Source organism: Hemicordylus capensis, chromosome 1, assembly GCF_027244095.1.
Source record: "Hemicordylus capensis ecotype Gifberg chromosome 1, rHemCap1.1.pri, whole genome shotgun sequence".
Classification (NCBI taxonomy): Eukaryota; Metazoa; Chordata; class Lepidosauria; order Squamata; family Cordylidae; genus Hemicordylus; species Hemicordylus capensis.
In genome coordinates, this window is record NC_069657.1 from 194,115,724 (window position 1) to 194,134,431 (window position 18,708).

Consider the following 18,708-nt stretch of genomic DNA (forward strand, 5'->3'; position numbering starts at 1 on the left):
GTTTGCAGAACTGGTTTGAATCCAATAGGATTCAATTTGAATCAGCCTGGTTTGACCAGTTCTCACTCAAACCAGACTGTCCTAAAAGGAAAAGAAAAAAGGTGGCTGGTCCAAGTTTGAACTGGACCAGGCCCAGTCTGATACAGACCAGTTCAACCTGGTTCGAGGGCTATGCTTGTAAAGGGGAATCCAGTTGATGTGTTTAGAAAACCAAAGAAACTCCATGTTTGCCCAGAATACCACATTCTAACTCAAAGTAACCCCAGCTGAGCTCAGGGACATTACTGCCGCTCATGATCAACATCATTATCTCTCTCCACTAAATTGTATCTAAGGAAACTTGGTTCTCACAGGATTCTCACTGTTCTTTGCTGACAATTAAGAAAACAGGATGTAACCAAATAAGGAGTAATCACCAGATGAACAATGAATCATTCGCATGCGTACTAGATACTTAGTCCACCATTTTATTGCCATGTATACTATGTCTAGGGTGTCAGCACCATTCAGATTGTCTGTATAAATGTAAGATGCACCTATAACCAATTTGTATTCAGTGTAGTGCCAAAATCCACTGATTACCTGTTGCAACTGCAGTGCAATAAAATGCCTCTAATTGATTCCCACTGAGTCTGTTTGATTGGCAAAAAGGCGGACCCAGGATGAACCGAATTCACATCACAGTGAGGATTCCCCTTTACAGGCAAAGGGTGGGGGAATCCTTTAAAAGTGTTCTAAGGGCAGTGGGGCAGCGGCAAAAGGGCACCTTACAGGCTTCATTAGTGGTGCAGCGGCTCCTCTAAGCCCCATCAGCGCTCTACCTCAGCCTGAACTCTGGCATCTGCAGAGGTTAACCTGTGTGGTTAACATGTCTGAAGATAAACAATCACTTGACTTCATAAGAAAGCTGAATTGATTTTTAGGGGAATCACCTAAGAGATACAAATCTAATCTTTGCCTCCAAGTTGTGTACTAATTGCATATTAAACACTGAAATTGGTAACAGCTTTAGAGAATGGAGAGGCATCATTAGATAATAGACTTTTTAACTTGGAAATTTCACTTTCAATCTGCAAAAGAGAAGACTCAGGAACAGAGGCATAGCTGGGGAAAACGGCGCCCAGGACAAGCTCTGCCCCTGAAATTGCGCCCTCCCCCTGCCCCCTCCCCACATACCTGCGCCCTGGCTGGAGTGAGCGCGGTGGTGGCAGGCGGCGGCGGATCGTCATTGTGTGCCCCTGGGATCATGGCTTGTGGCGGCGTGGGAGTGAGCGTGGCAGTGGCAGGCAGCAGCAGATCGCACGGCGGCGGCGGGCGGCGGCGGATCATCATCGTGTGCCCCTGGGATCATGGCTTGTGGCGATGAGCGCGGCGGTGATGGGCGGCGGCGGATCGCGTAGCGGTGGCAGGCGGCGGCGGGAGTGAGCACGGCGGCGGCAGATCGCTGAGTGCAGCAGAGCGACACCGAGGCCTGCCGTCTGGCCCGGCGTCGCTTCCCAACAGACAGCAGGCCTCGGCATCGCTCTGCTGCACTCGGCGATCCGCCGCCGCCTGCCACCGCCGTGTTCACTCCCCCCGCCGCCCGCCGCCGCCGTGCGATCCGCCGCCGCCCGCCACCGCCACGCTCACCGCCACAAGCCATGATCCCAGGGGCACACAATGACGATCTGCCACCGCCCGCCACCGCCGTCCGATCCAGGGGGGGATCGGGGGGTTGTGGCACTTTTTGCCCCCCCACGTGACCCACCAAAGTGGTACCCAGGGCACGTGCCCTGCCTGTCCCCCCTATCGTTACGCCCCTGCTCAGGAATTAACAAATAAATGTTTACCACCACAGATGTTTTCAATAATTAGTATGAAAAGCCCAGCCAGCTAGGAAAAATGATTATCTGCTTTCTTTGGCAATAAAAACATGCTAAAGACTTACCTTCATGATGGTGGGTGATCTACGCTGCTTTCCACTTTTTCGAGGCAAGTGCAACACGTGATGTTCCTTCCCTTGCATTGTTTTTTATGTGTTTATCTTAGGCCTTGCTTTGCATTTCTTTATGATTTTCAAACCCATTTCTGCAAATGAAGATTGTCTTCTGTTGTTTTTGTTATCTGCTTTTGTTATCTATACATCTTTGTATTTGCTAGATAAAAGTATTTTTTTCATTTACCATGAAGTATTGGGATTACTCTTTGGATTACAGTGGTTTTTAACTTGGAAAATCCCTACCCAACCTGGAAAGAAGTCCATAAAATTATGAAATAAATTTTTAACCATCACAGATATTTTCAGCAATTGGTTTGAATAAGTCAGCTACCCCGCTGGCTACGGTCCTGGTTCTTCCCAGGACAACAAGAGAACTGTTATACCCAGGTGTTATAAGCCCTTCCTTCAACTCTTAACTTTTAAGTTCCTTCCCACCCTGTTGTTGAATATACTTTACTACACTGGGCAGGACTCACTGTGACAACTTCAGTGTCTGCTGGGCCCTCTCAAGCACAGCTTGGGCACAGCTGTTCTTGTCTGCACCTCTTCCCCGGCCAAACCTTTGGATGGTGACCCTAAGAAACTTTGGAGAGTGTTCCTCAGCTAATGTAGGCAATAGTTCTAGATATGACCCCAAGCCTGTCTACAGGTGGTATGCCTCCTGATGTGTCTGTTTATAGGGGCTGCCCTTTTTTGCACCTCTCCATTACTGGCAGGGGACAATGAATGTCTGAAAAATGTTACCAACTTTTGGGGCTCTCTGACTGCCTGGCACAGCTCTTGGATCCAGGAGGTCCCTGGCTCCCTGATGACCACAGCTGACAGTTCAGCCCTAACACCAAACAAGTGTCTAGAAATAAAGGAACATAGGAAACAGCCTTTATATTGAGTCAGACCCTCTCAAATTCAAAACTTCCGGCACTGACTGGCAGCAGCTCGCCAGGGTTTCCGGCAGGAGTCTGTCCCATGCCAGGGATTGAACCTGGGACCTTCTGCATGCAAGGCAGGTTCGCTACTACTGAGCTATGGCCCCATTCCCTAATTTCTATGAGAGTTTGCATCTCTCATAGAAATAAAGCAATGGAAAAGGATTCCAAAGGGAATCATGCTTTTATTTAATTAATGAAGAATCAAGATTTGTAAAAGTTTATGATAGTTTATGTATCGTTTCTTAAAATAGCACAAGGTCAGGAGGGTTTATATACCTGATTTTTACAGAGCCTTGCATCTATTTGCAGTTCTCTAATGGTATCAATATAGTGTGTACAGCCATTAAAAAGCATGAAACATAAAAAAGGAAGATGGCAAACATAAGAGAGGCGTCATTCAGATTAGCACATATAGCATTGTCAAATCCTTTCAGGTCACTGATGTGCAATGATTCTCTTCAGCCACTTTACATTAAGAGTTCCATAAAATCAATTGGCCTCCAGCTCTGCATGAAATAACCACAACCCCTTCTGTTCCCTTCTTGCTTTTTGCCCGAACAGCTGTAGAATGCTTTGCCATCATCCTAACCTTAATCCTTCTAATATTTTGACCACATTTGCATAGACAGGTCACTTTTTGTGTTTCAGTAGATTGTTTTAAGCTGGAGATGTTTAAGATACCGGAAGGTACACAGTGTGTTTCTGAGCTTCTGAAAAGTAGGGGGTTGCTAGGTCATGTACCTTTATCATCATATCATCACTCCCCCCCCCCCAGAAGGAAGAGGTTTTGGACTGCAAAACTTCCTCTTAGGAGCTTGAGATGAAGAGGTGACATTATTTCCATTTAACACTTCAGTGGAAGGCACATATTTCTTTGCAGTGGGAAGCTTAAACACAGGAATGCTTGAAAATGTACTTGGGGTTATCATTTTTTGTTAGTAGTAGTTGTTGTATTGGGTTTTTTGCACAAAAAAGACTTGGAGAGATCCATGTTCAATTTTTTTTTACATTTTCAGATCCCAAATCCATCACATTAGATTCATTCATGTCATCTGTCTCTCCAAATGTCAATCAACTTTTTTTGACTGGATCATCCTTAGAATGCAGAAATCCTGAACTTTGATCATCTTGTGATTCTGGTATTAATGCTACATCCTCCCAATCAGCCAGCACTGATAAACAACAAGAAAGGTGCTTATACAGTGGACCCTCGACTTACGAACTACTCGACATCCGATGTTTTCGACTTACGAACGACAAAAATGGCCGCACGCTTACGAATTTTTTGAGCTACGAACGGAAACCGTTGGCGGTTTAGATGCGGTTTCCTCGACTTACGAATTTTTAGATGCGGCTTACTCGACTTACGAATTTTTTTAAACCTCCGTGGGTGCGCTTTTCGACTTACGAAATTTTCGACCTCCGAACGTGCATTCGGAACGGATTAACTTCGTAAGTCGAGGGACCACTGTACTTATGTATGTCTCAGAAGTACTGATGGAAGGAAGAGTAGTAGAGACCAGAACCAGCTGTGTTATGCAGAGAGGACTTAGAAATCAGAGATCCATTGCTGAGTCCATTCTAGAGGCCCAAAGAAGGAAGGCTGAGGATAGCCAAGAGGGGAACTGAGGCATCTGGTGCATGTGGTCAAGCAACTTTTGACTCTGCCAGATGCATCAGCCTTTTTTGGGTTTCTTAATGCAACATGAGTATTTCCACATAAATACATAAATGAGTATTTCCATGTGAACTCCTGTTTTTCATTTATTTTTAATTACAGGGGCAGCTTCACCATGCCTGGCGACATCCAAATATGATGTTTTTGTACCATCATTGCTTCCCAATGGGCTGCCATCAGAAGGCTTCACACTAAAAAATCTGGCAACAGAATTCTGTGCTGGAAGTGTCTTATCCTGCAGGCAAGGTGAGCAGTATTCCGGGAGCCCAGAATACTCCCATCCTGCAAATATGACTCACAAGTCTTGCAAAACACCATTTAACCCTTTTGGCTTTCCAAAGTAAAAGAGCTTGTAAGTTGCCCTGAGATCTATCCAGGAATTAAAAATATCTGGTTTCTACAGCTGTTTGCTTTTACATTCATACTGTAGACAAGTCCCCCGGTCCTAGTCTGGTCACAAAGGAACATAGTTTTCTTTCAGAAGCAGTGCAGCTTGAGAGAACTGAACTGAAAACAATGTTCTTATCCTTTTGTAGTTTTTGAATCCATTCAGAAAACCAAGATAGGCATATATGCAAAGGAACTCCATCAACTTGATTCTGTTTTATGCCAATTAGCTGGGTCAGGGTGCAGAATTCAGAGAGAAATGGATGCTCCTGAGGCTGGACATACACATGGGATTCAGATTCTCTCTCCATCTGAGGTGTTTAGCAGAACTGCTGGAAATTCAATTATTTCTTGAGTATGTTTTCTGCCATCGTTCCAGCATGTAGACTCAAAGTCAATAATGATTAAGTAGTCTAACAACTGCCTCAATTTGGGTCTACTATGATTTTGGCCACTCAGTGATGTTTTGGAGCTCTGAATAATGCCAAGCTGCCTGGCCAAGCCTGCCTGTAGAAGCACTCCGCATTCTAGCCCCACCCACCGAGGGAGCCCACTTTCTCCTTTCAAAAGGAATCATGAGGACTAGCTTAACCTGCGCAGAGCTAGTACTCGATTGCTCCCTTCACACACACCCCACCACCACAGCCTCCTCACCTCAGAGATCTCTCCACCCTTACATGAGTTGCGCTTCTCCTCCTGCTCATTCCCGTCAGGATGCTGACAGGCCTGTACTCCCTCGCTGGCCTCCCTCTCTCTGCCAATGGCCTTGGTAGCCCCAAACAGCAGCGGAGGTGGTTGACAAGGCCCTTCCTCACTGCCACTGCCATGGCTGCTCGTTCCCTTCAGGCCACTGATAGGCCCGGGCCCATCCCTCGCCCTTCCTTCTTTCTCTCTTCCCCTCCCTTCTCTCTCTCTCTCTCTCTTTTTCTCTCCTCCACTTGCTCTCCCCCCCACCCGGCTCTCTCTCTCCTTTCCTGAGTTAACAGATCTTGTTCATCTTGTTTCCTCATCTAATTCGCACAGTGGCAGCCTCCTTCTCCTGAAGGGACTCTTTCCTCCCTCAGTCCCCTGCCCACTATCCAGATAGATCGATAGATAGATAGATTCTTCTCTCCTCTACAATCAAGCACATCTTCCAACTTGTAACAGTTGCATTCCAACTGACCATAACCATCACAGGCTCCTCCTCCCTATCTACATATGGAATCCCCACTGCCCAATCACCATAGTGCTTCTGCTCTGTCACCATAGTTCACTGTTAGCAAATGGATGGTTCCAAAGGCACTTAAAGCACCACTACAGAACATAAGCAGCTATAGAATTGCTGCTGCATCCCACAGAAACATAGTGGCTGACAGGCTGTTGGTCTTAAACATGAACAAACTGTGGGGGTGTCAGATTGGAATGTGATCCGTTAAATGCCTGTTTATGTTTATAGTTAAATGTCTTTATATTGGTGTAATCATGAGATCTGTTCATCTAAGGAAGCTGTATAGTCTGTGTTACTCACAAAGCATCATTCTGCTGTATCTGAAAAGTCTCCCTGGTTTTTAACTGCTGGGATAGAACCAGGAAACCTGTAGCAGCATCAGTGCCTGCCCCTCCATTTGTCTCAATGCCAGCTTTTAAATTATTGTTTATATGGTGCTTTTTTAAAAAAAGTTTTCAAAGCAGTTTACATAGGAAAATAATAAGAAAACTAGCTGACCCTGCACAGAGCATCTGTGCAGTTGTGCACAGAGCCTGTGGCATCCGCCCGCAGCGCCCCCGCTCGCTCTGCCCCCCGCAGTGCCCCTGCTCGCTCTGCCGCTCGCTCTGCCCCCCCGCAGCGCCCCCGCTCGCTCTGCCCCCCCGCAGCGCCCCCGCTCGCTCTGCCCCCCCGCAGTGCCCCCGCTCGCTCTGCCCCCCGCAGCGCCCCCGCTCGCTCGCCCCCCGCAGCGCCCCCTGCAGCTCTCCCCATTGGGTGGGCCACGGCTAAGCCATCCCGCCGCCATATCCCACCTCCTTCTCCTGGCTGGTAGGGCTTTGCCCGCCATCTGCCCACCTCCTTGCTGCCCCCATTATTTCTCCCTGCCACCGGCTCTTCTTCCTGGCTGGCTGGGCTTCGCCCGCCGTTCATTCACCTCTTCTGGCCGGAGGGGCTTCGCCTGCCGGCCCTCCACCTATGCATCCTGGCCGCTGCCATTATTTCTCTCCACATCAATGCTGGAACTCTTGCACACTCTAGAGCATCTGCACGGTATCTGCGTGGAACACTTGATTACTTCCCTCACCTCAGAGATCTCCCCATCCTCACCTGAGCTGAACTCCTGCTCTTCCTTCGTCCTGTTGCTTCCACCCCCCTCACCCTTCTTGGTCGTGGCTTCAGCATTGCTGCTGCCTATTGGCCAAGCTGCAGCCCCCTATCCCCAGAGACCTCGTCCCCACCCTCACCTGAACCCTGCTCCTGCTCCTTTCTCCAGGAGCAGCAGCAGTGGTTCACCAGGCCGTTCCTCACTGCTGCCACCACCATGGCCGCTCGTTTCCCTCAGGCCGCTGACAGGCTCGCGGCCCGTCCCTTGCCTGCCTCCCTCTGACAATGACCTTGGTAGCCCCAAACAGCAGCAGTGGTTTACTGGGCCCTTCCTTGCTGCCAGTGCTGCCATGGCCACTCACTCCCCTCAGGCTGCTGACAGGCTCAGGCCCGTCCCTTGCCCTTCCTTCTGTCTCTCTTTCCCCTCCCTTATTTTTCTCTTTCTCTCTCCTCCACTCGCTCTTCCCCACTCTTTCTTCCTCCTCCCTTCATGTTTTTCTCTCCCTCCCTCCCTCCCTGAGTAAACAGATTTTGTTCATCTTGTTTCCTCATTTAATTCACACAAAGGCATCCTTCTTCTCCTGAAGGGGCTCTTTCCTCCCTCACAACCCGTCTTTTTGCAGACCCCTGCCTGCTGTCTTTTTATAGAGAGAGATTCCTCTCCTCTACAATCAAGAACATCTTCCAACCAGTAACAGTTGCATTCTAACTGACCTTAACCATCACAGGCTCCTCCTCCTTAGCTGCATAGGGAATCCCCACTGCCCAAACATCACAGTGCCACAGGCTCCTCCTCCCTATCTGCATATGGAATCCCCACTGCCCAATCAGGTGCGTCTGCTTGCAAACTCTGTCAGCCAATCCCCTCCTTTCTACCACGTCCCCACGCATGGCCCGTCTTGGAGAATTAATAATATAGATAGATAGATAGTTCCTTGTTCCCAAACAGCTCACAGTCTAAAAAGAAATGCAAGGGAGGCAGCAGCAACAGCTACTGGAGGGCTGAATAAGGACAGTTGTTCTCCCTTGGCTTAATATTTTTAATTGAAGCTACTTTGAAAGATGTCTCTTTGCCCAGTTAGCAGGGGTTTAGAGTCTTTAGATATCTTCACAACTGGGCACAAAAACAAAACGAGACCCTTCAACTGTGCCCTCTCTCTCTTGCGCTCTCTCTCTCTCTCTCTCTCTGCAGGGTGTGGCAGAAAAACTTTCATCTCTCACCTAGAAAACTGCATGAACTATTCTTCACAAAAATCAAATTTTCTCAGCAAAACCTGAAAAGACTTTGAGAGAAAAATGGGGGAGCATAGACTACTATACTCCCCCCCCCCCGCCATCTAGTATAATCTTTGAGACAAACCTGAACTGTGAAGAATGCCCTGAAACAGCATATTTGAATCTAGGTATCTCACTTTGCAATTCTGAAATGTTCATCTGCATTTGGTAGATGTACCTTGTTTTTTTCAGAACTGCATTTCAGTTTGTAACTCGCTCCCTATTGTAGTTCAGATTAATGTTATCTTTGACTTGATTTTATCTTTTAAGCCACTTTTCTTCCAGGATGGAACTCAAGGCAGCATCCACAGGGTTTGCTAGCAGTCTTCCATCCAAAGATGTTATCTGTTTTTTGACTGTGTACATACATATCTGTACACATGTACATGTTATTGTGTGAACAACAGTATGTGCAATCATTTTAAATGTAAATCTAGGTATAGTCCCTTCAAATGCAGGATACAGATAGGAAGAGTACCACTGTACATGTATTGAGCATAATGTATGAGTAACTCTTAATGCATATAGAGCTAATTTGCATACACCGTACACAGACTGTGGACCAGGTCTCACTATCCGTGAGACCCGGTTTGGGGAGGTGAGTGGGAAGGAGCAGGGAGCATGAGCAGGGAGGGAGCCCTGGGCAGCTGCATCGGCCGCCCACATGATTGCCGGCTCCAAGACGGAGCTGGCAGGGGCTGGGGAGCTTGGGGGCCGCATGGCCCCCGGAAGCCCCAGTATGCCCTGTACGAGCGCGCAGGGCATACTGGGGAGACCCCTGGAGCCGGGAGGCAGCTTTTTGCCTCCCCTCTGGGGGTCTACTCGTGAGTAGCCATGGCTACTCACAATTCTAAAAACCAGGTTTGCGGAGCACTCACTCCGCAAACCTGGTTTTGGGACAGGAGTTCTGGAGCGGGTTACCCGCTCAAGAACCACTGGGCTTGCAGCCGAGCCCGGTGGTTCTGACGATCGGCAAAAATCAGGCTAGCGGAGGCTAGCCCGATTTTTGCTGATCGTCAGAATAGCCCCTGTATGTGCATTCAACATAATATGTGAATATAATGGAATAACAGACTATATAACAACTCACAACTCACAACAGAATATATAATATAATTATAATGGAAGCAATTCACACATGAGAATATTCAGTGCTGTTCATCTCTGAACTGAAGTTACTGGATTTCAAGGAGCCCTACTCCTACTTTTGATGTAGTAACGGCAAACATTGACTCCCCTGAACTCAGCAAGAGTATGATTCAAAGACCCACAACAGCAGAATGCATGCCTCTAGAAATGATTAGAGTATTAGCTTACCACAGTGACCTCCTGTGGCAGGATGCTAGACTTGCTTAAAGTACAGTCTTGATATCCCTATTGTTTATGCCAGGAAAGTGCCCTGGTTTCAATCAAAGCAACTCCAAACTTGAGATTTTAAGCATGGATGAGATACATGTATAGGCATGCCCTTTTAAACTCTGTAATGCACATCTGGGCTAGAGATAGTAAGCGCACAAATACAGATGTTTAATGGTGCAGATACACACCTACATGTCATTCACATGGTAATTATTCATTGAGGGAAACCCTGCTGAAGCACCAATGTACATACAACAAACATGTTGTGGAGCTGTCCTTACTGTTCACAATTTGAATTGTGAAGAGGGAGGGGAGAAGAGAGCACTTAGCCAAAAAAAAATGGGGAGAACACAGTGATGAATTTGGGAAAAGTCTAGATTCCTATACTACCAGTACTTAGTGCCCTCCTCAAAGCTACATTAACCATTATAACAAATACTCCACATAACCGGGCCCCCTGGGCAAATTATGTCTCTATTTTGGTGTAATTATTTCATAGCTTTAAAATGTAAACGATTGACCGGTTCATGGATTGCACTTTTATCCCGCCCTTCTGTCAAGTTACGCAGGGCAATGTCCATCTCCCCTAGCCAATTTTATCCTTACGACAATAACCCTCTAAGGTAATTTAGGCTGAGAGAAAGTGATTGGCCCAAGGTCACCCTGTGAATTTTACCATAAACTTTTTGAATAATTCCTGCAGCTATGGCGGATTATCCTCCATCTTTGCAAGATGGGGAACAGTGACCATGTTTGTACCTATAAGAAAGCTATGACTTTAGCTGAGGCAAGATAAGGAGCCAAATAAACACTATACTCTAGGTAGGACTGCCACTCCCTGCCCCCAAAGAAGCATTGTGACTTTTATAGTTGCTGTGAGATAGGTAGACACTTAACTGGTGAAGAATCTCCTGGCCAGGAGATAGTAATAAGAAAAGCTGAGCCTACTGAATGTCTGGCTGTCAGCCAGCAGTTAAAGGATCAGGAACTTTTATCAGGAAAATAAAAAGTGGTAACCCTAACAGAATAAATAGTTTAGGATCAATGTAGAATATGATAGAAGGGAGCAAAGGAGTGGACACGGCTTATTCATACATACAAATGAAGTGCAAGTGAAATGACACCTGGGGAACAGCCGATGGGAGCTGGGCAGTATCCCGTTTGGCAAAAGCCATCCTTTAAAGTGTGAGGCTGCAAAGAATTCAGATAAAACAGAAGGGGACAGAGCAGAATGCATAAAGAGCAGACGGGAGCCTGTGGCAGCAGGTCAAAGAGTCAAAAGAATAGCATACATCAGGGGAGAGATTCAGTGTATAGGTGCTTATATGCCAATGCCAGAAGCCTGCAAGCCAAGATGGGTGAGCTGGAGTGCTTGGTTGCTAATGCAGAAATAGATATAGTGGGCATAACAGAAACATGGTGGAACAGTGAGAACCAGTGGGACACTGTTATCCCTGGGTATAAACTCTATAGAAAGGACAGGGAGGGGTGCCTTGGAGGAGGGGTAGCACTGTATGTTAAAGAAGGGATAGAATCTAACAAGCTAGAAAACTTAGGTGGACTGGAGTCCTCCACAGAAATCCTGTGGGTGACTATACAAGGCCAGAAAGGGAACGTGCTACTGGGGACATGCTATCGCCCTCCGGATCAAAATGCCAACAGTGACTGGGAGTTGCAGGAGGAAATCAGGGAGGCGTCAAGGAGAGGCAGGGCTGTAATTATGGGTGACTTCAATAACCCACACATAGACTGGGTAAATTCACATTCAGGTCAGGACAAAGAGGTCAAATTTCTAGATACGCTAAATGACTGTGTTGGTCATGGAACCAACCAGAGAGAAGGCAACCTTGGACCTAATTTTGAGTGACACCCAGGACCTGGTGCGTGATGTCAGTGTCATCGACCCTTTAGGGAACAGTGACCACAGTGCCATCAAATTCAGCATACATGCGGGGAGAGAATCTCCAAGGACGTCTAACACGGACATTTTGAATTTCAGAAGAGGAAACTTCTCCATAATGAGGAGTATAGTGAAAAGAAAGCTGAAAGGGAAAATCAGGAGAGTCATTTTGCTCCAGAGTGCATGGGGTTTACTCAAAACCACAATACTAGAAGCCCAGTTAGACTGTATACCCAAAAGGAGGAAAGGTACCATTGAGTCCAAGAGGATGCCAGCATGGCTAACAGGAACCGTCAAGGAAGCCATAAAAGGGAAGAAGACTTCCTTCCAAAATTGGAAGGCCTTTCCAAATGAATAGAACAGAAAGGAACACAAAACCTGGCAAAAGAAATGCAAGGTGACAATAAGGGAGGCAAAAAGAGAGTTTGAGGAACATTTAGCCAAAAGTATCAAGGGGAATAACAAAAACTTCTTTAAGTATATCAGAAGCAGGAAACCTGCCAGGGACCAATGGTGGTTGGACCATTAGACAATGAGGGAGTGAATGGGATTATTAAGGAGGAGATGGAGGTTGCAGAGAAGCTGAATGAGTTCATTGCATCTGTCTTCACGGCAGAGGATACTGAGCATATACCTGTTCCTGAACCAGCCTTTTTAGGGATGGAGGCTAGAGAGCTGAGTCAGATGGAAGTGACAAGGGATGATGTTCTAAACTGTCTGGAAAAACTGAAAGCTAACAAATCATCGGGGCCAGATGGCATCCATCCAAGAGTCCTCAAAGAACTCAAATGTGAAATTGCCGACATCCTTGCTAAAATATTTAACTTATCCCTGAAATCGGGCTCTGTACCAGAGGACTGGAGAGTAGCAAATGTAACACCGATTTTCAAAAAGGGATCCAGGGGCGATCCAGGAAATTACAGGCCGATTAGCCTAACGTCCGTTCCAGGCAAATTGATGGAAAGCATCCTGAAGGATAAAATTTTAAAGCACCTAGAAGAACAGGCCCTGCTGGGAGTGAGCCAGCATGGCTTCCGCAAAGGTAAATCTTGCCTCACAAACCTTTTGGACTTCTCTGAGAGTGTCAACAAGTATGTGGATCAAGATGTTCCAGCTGACATAGTATACCTGGACTTCCAAAAAGCTTTCGACAAAGTTCCTCATCAAAGACTCCTGAGGAAACCTAGCAGTCATGGGATAAGGGGACAAGTACATGTGTGGATTGTTAACTGGTTGAAAGACAGGAAACAGAGGGTAGGGATAAATGGAGAGTTTTCACAATGGAGGGAGGTAAGAAGTGGGGTCCCCCAGGGATCTGTACTGGGACCGGTGCTTTTAAATTTATTCATAAATGATCTAGAAGCAGGGGTAAGCAGCGATGTGGCCAGATTTGCAGATGATACCAAACTCTTCCGGATAGTGAAATCCAAAATGGATTGTGAGCAGCTCCAAAAGGATCTCTCCAAACTGGGGGAGTGGACAACAAAATGGCAAATGAGGTTCAGTGTTGGCAAGTGTAAAGTGTAGGGGTGTGCACGGAACCGCGGAGCTGTGGTCCATCACTGGGGTGGGGGGTTGCTTTAAGGGTGGGGGAGCATTTACTTACCCCTCCCGCACTTTCCAACCGCGGCGGCTGTATTTCTTTTAGCTATGGGGCGGCAGGATATCTCCCTGCCGCCCCTTCCCTAAACGGAGCTGTTGCTGCTTCAAAAGGCTTTAAGAAGCCTTTGGCTGCCGTCCCTTCCCCAAACGGAGCTGCTGCTGCTTCAGCAAAAGACTTTAAGAAGCCTTTTCCCTGCCACCCCTTCCCCGAACGTAGCTGCAAAGCCAGCTATGTTCGGGGAGCGGGCGGCAGGGAAAAGGCTTCTTAAAGCCTTTTACTGCAGCAGCTCCATTCGGGGAAGGGGCGGCAGCTAAACGTAGCTGGCTTTGCAGCTCCCCAACATAGTTGGCTTTGCAGCTCCATTCGGGGAAGGGGCGGCAGGGAAAAGGCTTCTTAAAGTCTTTTGCTGCAGCAGCAGCTCCGTTTGGGGAAGGGGCGGCGGGGAAAATGCTTCTTAAAGCCTTTTGAAGCAGCAACAGCTCCGTTCAGGGAAGGGGTGGCAGGGAGATATCCTGCCGCCCCATAGCTAAAAGAAATATGGCCGCCGCGGTTGGAAAGCACGGGAGGGGTAAGTAAATGCTCCCCCACCCTTAAAGCAACCCCCCACCCAATCTATCCGAACCCGAACCACTCATGTCCGGACCGGTCTGGAGGCCTTTAGAATGGCCTCTGAACTGGTCCGGGCACATCCCTAGTAAAGTGATGTACATTGGGACATAAAACCCCAACTTCAAGTATATGCTGATGGGATCCGATCTGTCGGTGACGGACCAGGAGAGGGATCTTGGGGTCGTGGTGGACAGCTCGTTGAAAGTGTCGACTCAATGTGCGGCAGCTGTGAAAAAGGCCAATTCCATGCTAGGGACCATTAGGAAGGGGATTGAAAATAAAACTGCTAATATTATAATGCCCTCATACAGAACTATGGTGTGACCACACTTGGTGTACTGAGTACAATTCTGGTCACTACATCTTAAAAAGGACATTGCTGAACTGGAGAAGGTACAGAAGAGGGCAACCAAGATGATCAGGGGCCTAGAGCACCTTTCTTATGAGGCAAGACTACAATACCTGGGGCTTTTTAGTTTAGAAAAAAGATGACTGCGGGGAGACATGATAGAGGTCTATAAAATCATGCATGATGTGGAGAAAGTGGAGAGAGAGAAATTCTTTTCCCTCTCACACAACACTAGAACCAGGGGTCACTCCATGAAATTGATTGCCAGGAGGGCTAGGACCAAGAAACAGAAGTACTTTTTCACACAACGCATGATCTACTTGTGGAACTCTCTGCCACAGGATGTGGTGACAGCCATCAACCTGGATAGCTTTAAGAGGGGTTTGGACGACTTCATGGAGGAGAGGTCTATCAATGGCTACTAGTCGGAGGGCTGTGGGCCACCTCCAGCCTCAAAGGCAGGATGTCTCTGAGTACCAGTTGCAGGGGAGTAATGGCAGGAGAGAGGGCACGCCCTCAACTCCTGTCTGTGGCTTCCAGCGGCATCTGGTGGGCCACTGTGCGAAACAGGATGCTGTACTAGATGGGCCTTGGGCCTGATCCAGCAGGGCTGTTCTCATGTGAAGTTCTCTAGGGGCATGCTGGGGGAATATTTTGTTGCTATCTGTAGCGGAAGATGTTTGAAGAGATGGCTATATCTTTGTGTGAGAAGATGCATACAAGAGAAGGAGCCATACATTTACAAATGCAAATATGCATTTGTACAGGGAGATCATAAGCACATTTTTGGTATTGAAGTGCAGGTCTGGTGTCAGGGGTCAGCAATGTGGGGCAGCTGCCAAGGGCCCACTATCCGCTGCTGATTGCAAACACCACCTTTGGGCACTACCTTTGTGCCCAGAGCCTTCATGTGGTGGCAACAGAATGAATATCAGGGTCTACCCAGGTAGATGGGGAGCCATGCAAGGCAGTTTGTTGAGGGCTCCGTAAAACATTACGCTGGCCTAGTTAAGTTTGATAATTCAAATATTTAGTCATTTGAAATATTTATATCCCATCCCTTAGCCAACAGCAAACTTAGAATATACTAGCCAAACAGAATAAGAAATCCATTGGACCCAGTAAATGACCTGCTAAGCTTTTTGAAAGGGAATATTGAAATGTGTGACCTAGAATTCATATACTGCTGAAGTAGCCATGATCATTAGAAGAAAAAGCAGGCATAATCTCAACTTTACCTTATTGGTATAATAGAATTTGGGAAGATAGTCTCAGTTAAATGATACTTTTTAGTAAGGTATGTCAGCTAACTATTCAACAAGTTTGTCTAGAATTGCATATCGGAATGATCAATGGAACAGCACACATCTGTGCATATTATCTACAGTACTTAAAATTTTTGTCAAGGTGTTTCTTTTTCTTTTTTTAAAGTTCGGAGCTGGATTTGGTTACAGTCATCCCTTTCCAACCGCTAGGGTTACATTCCAGCAAAACCCCATGGCTGGCAAATTCTCGGTTGGTGAGGCATTGAAACCATTGGGGTTAGGGGAGTCGCAATTGTGAAAACATCTGAAAATCAAGGAAATAATGCTTTAAAAATGCCAAAAATAACCAGAACACCATACATATTTTTTCAGTATTGGATTATGTTTTTGAATCACTGTCAAAATTGCCTTAAATATGTAATTATTTCCTTTTGTTTCTCTTGCGTTTTTGTTTTATAATCAAGTAAAGCTACAATCTTGTATGTACTTACTTGGGAGTAATTCTCATAGAATTCACTGTGGCTCATTTATGAGTAAACATGCATTAGGAATATATGAGTAAACATGCATAGAACCTACCATAGGATATAACAAAGCAAATGTATAGTTACAACAAAACAGGTTCAATGAATCGAATAAAATCAGATGTTAGAAGGGAGAGATTCTCCCTGTTGCTCGTTTTCTTGGTTAGGTAATTTCATCGGACACCAGTATCAAGGTTTCAAACAGAGCTTTATTTATTGCTAGCCCCCCTGCCAGTTCATCAGTCTTTTCATACTGAGTAATCAACAGATTTTGCACCTGCGCATTGTATAGAAGCCAAAGCGTCACTTTTAACCCCAAAAGTTCTGAGGGGGTCCCCAATCTCTCCTTCCACACACAAGGCAGACAAAGTTACCAAGGCAACCAACAGCCACAATACGGAGAGCCGTCCCAGAACTTCAATCCTACACCTCCACCAGTTCCACTGCAGCAGTTTCCAGTGCACAATGGGCGGGATGAGTATATCTCCGCCCAACCCCAATGATGGGAGGGGGAATACAGGGAGGGATTTCTTTGCAGGCAGCTTGCAATATGTAGAAATGGGGGGAAGTATGTGAAGGGTTGTCAGTGGATTGTGGGGGTGGAAGGAAAGGGATTTGAAGCCAAAGAGACAAATGAGTTGGTTACTACTGTGAGTCCTCTATCTTTGCAGCATTCCTTTTTGTTAACTGACCTGTAAACCTCTTTGGGATGGATCTCCTATGTAAACTGAGAGCTACTATCCACTGCAGTCCAGAAGGCTTACCTTTTGGCCTGCAGTATTTGCTCACCTCCCTGCTTGCCTCCACAGAGAACTCTGAATTCCAGCTTCCAGCAGCCTTGCAAGAGATTCCTGATTTGTTGTGGGAATGGTCATCCACTGATGTGGGACTTTTGAAATCCACCACTCCTGTGTTCATTTATACTAAGGGAGAACCTCCCCCTTGTATACCCCAGTACCCACTTCCCTGGGAAGCTTTGGACTCGATTCAAAAAAATTAATTGACGCCTACAACAAGCTGTTCTCCCTTTCTGTACATGAGAAGGGAGGAGTGGCCTTGGGGGTGATGACACAATCCTTTGGGGTTGGCAGAGACCAGTCGCCTACTACTCTGGCCAGCTAGATCCAGTGGCATGAGGAGCTGTGGGTTGCCTGAGGGCCATGGCAGCGACTGTCTTACTTGTCAGGCGGTCCAAGGATCCAATCATAGGCTACCCTCTCTTTATATGGGTTCCTCATGAGGTTTCTGCTATCCTGCTGAAATTTAAAACCCAGGCCTTCACTCATCAACGACGATGTAACACCTTGAATCCTGCTACCTTGCTGCCTGATCCAGAAGACAGAGAGCTAGGACACCATGACTGTCTACACATGATCCAGATGGTGGAGACTCCAAGGCCAGATCTCACGGATGTGCTCCTGGAAAACCCTGAGCTGGAGTTGTTCACAGATGGGTCCTCCTTAATGGAGGACGCAGTCAGGTACACTGAGGCAGCAGGAGTGTCACTGCACGAGATCGTGTGGACAGAGTCTCTACCCCCCTAGCTGGGAGCACAGGCAGTTGAAGTGGTCACCCTGACAGAAGCATGTAAGTATGCCACGGGTAAGACAGCTACTATAACTAAATGGGCAGCTAAACAGCCACACAGCATCTCAGTCTTTGTTCTTGTTTTTACCATGGGCCCTGAGCAACCATATCTGACTTTTCTACATCCAAGTGAACCCCCTACCTGGGAGAGACTGTATGAGGCCACATGGGATAAGGATTTCTGGATTGTCCCAGATGGTTGCCTCATCACTCTGAGAGCCCTCCTCGGAGTGCTCTGTCAGCAGTTACACTCAAAAGGCCATTGTGGAACTCAAGCCATTGTTGATGCTGTGCAAGCCCAGTCATTTGCTCCTGGAGTTTATGTTGAGGCCTCCCAAATGACGAAACTATGTCTGACTTGTCAGGCTTTTAATGCCGCCTCAGAGCCACAAGTTCACAAAGGTGGGCAAACCTGGGCATCCCTTCCCTTTGAACATTTGCAACTTGATTTTATTGCTTTGAAGCCTACCCAGAGTTACCGCTTTGTCCTTGTGATCCGAGACCAGCTGACCCATTGGATTGAAGCCTTTCCTACAGCACATGCCATGGCAGCTGTTGTCCTGTGGGCCCTGATGAAGGTCCTCTTTGGACTTCCAGTCTCCCTACTCCAGGACCTGTATTCCGCCTTCAGAGTTAAGGTTCGGGGGGAGTGGAGAGGGCAAACTGGGAGATAAAAACAGTACTGGGAGAACTATGCCAGGAGACTCAGTTGAAGTGGCCTCAGGTCTTACCTGTTGTGTTATTTACCTTGAGAACTAGACCCAGGAAGCATTGTGGCCCTTTTCCTTCCTGAAATGTTGTTTGGCCACCCACCATGTACTACCAGGGGACTTGATCCCAGGACACTGTCCCTATGGGTGTGTGTGATGACTTACATGCCTATCTTTCTCTCAGAAAGCTGGTTCACCAGCTCCAGAAGGTCAGAGCACTGCAACAAACAGTGCCTTTGGACTGTCACCTGCATCCCTACAA

At 47.0% G+C, this 18,708-nt stretch overlaps 1 pseudogene; it reads right to left on the reverse strand.

Annotated features, from left to right (window-relative positions):
- Positions 1–3,374: 3,374 nt before the first annotated feature.
- LOC128330842 (uncharacterized) lies at positions 3,375–17,067 on the reverse strand (annotated as a pseudogene).
- Positions 17,068–18,708: the final 1,641 nt, after the last annotated feature.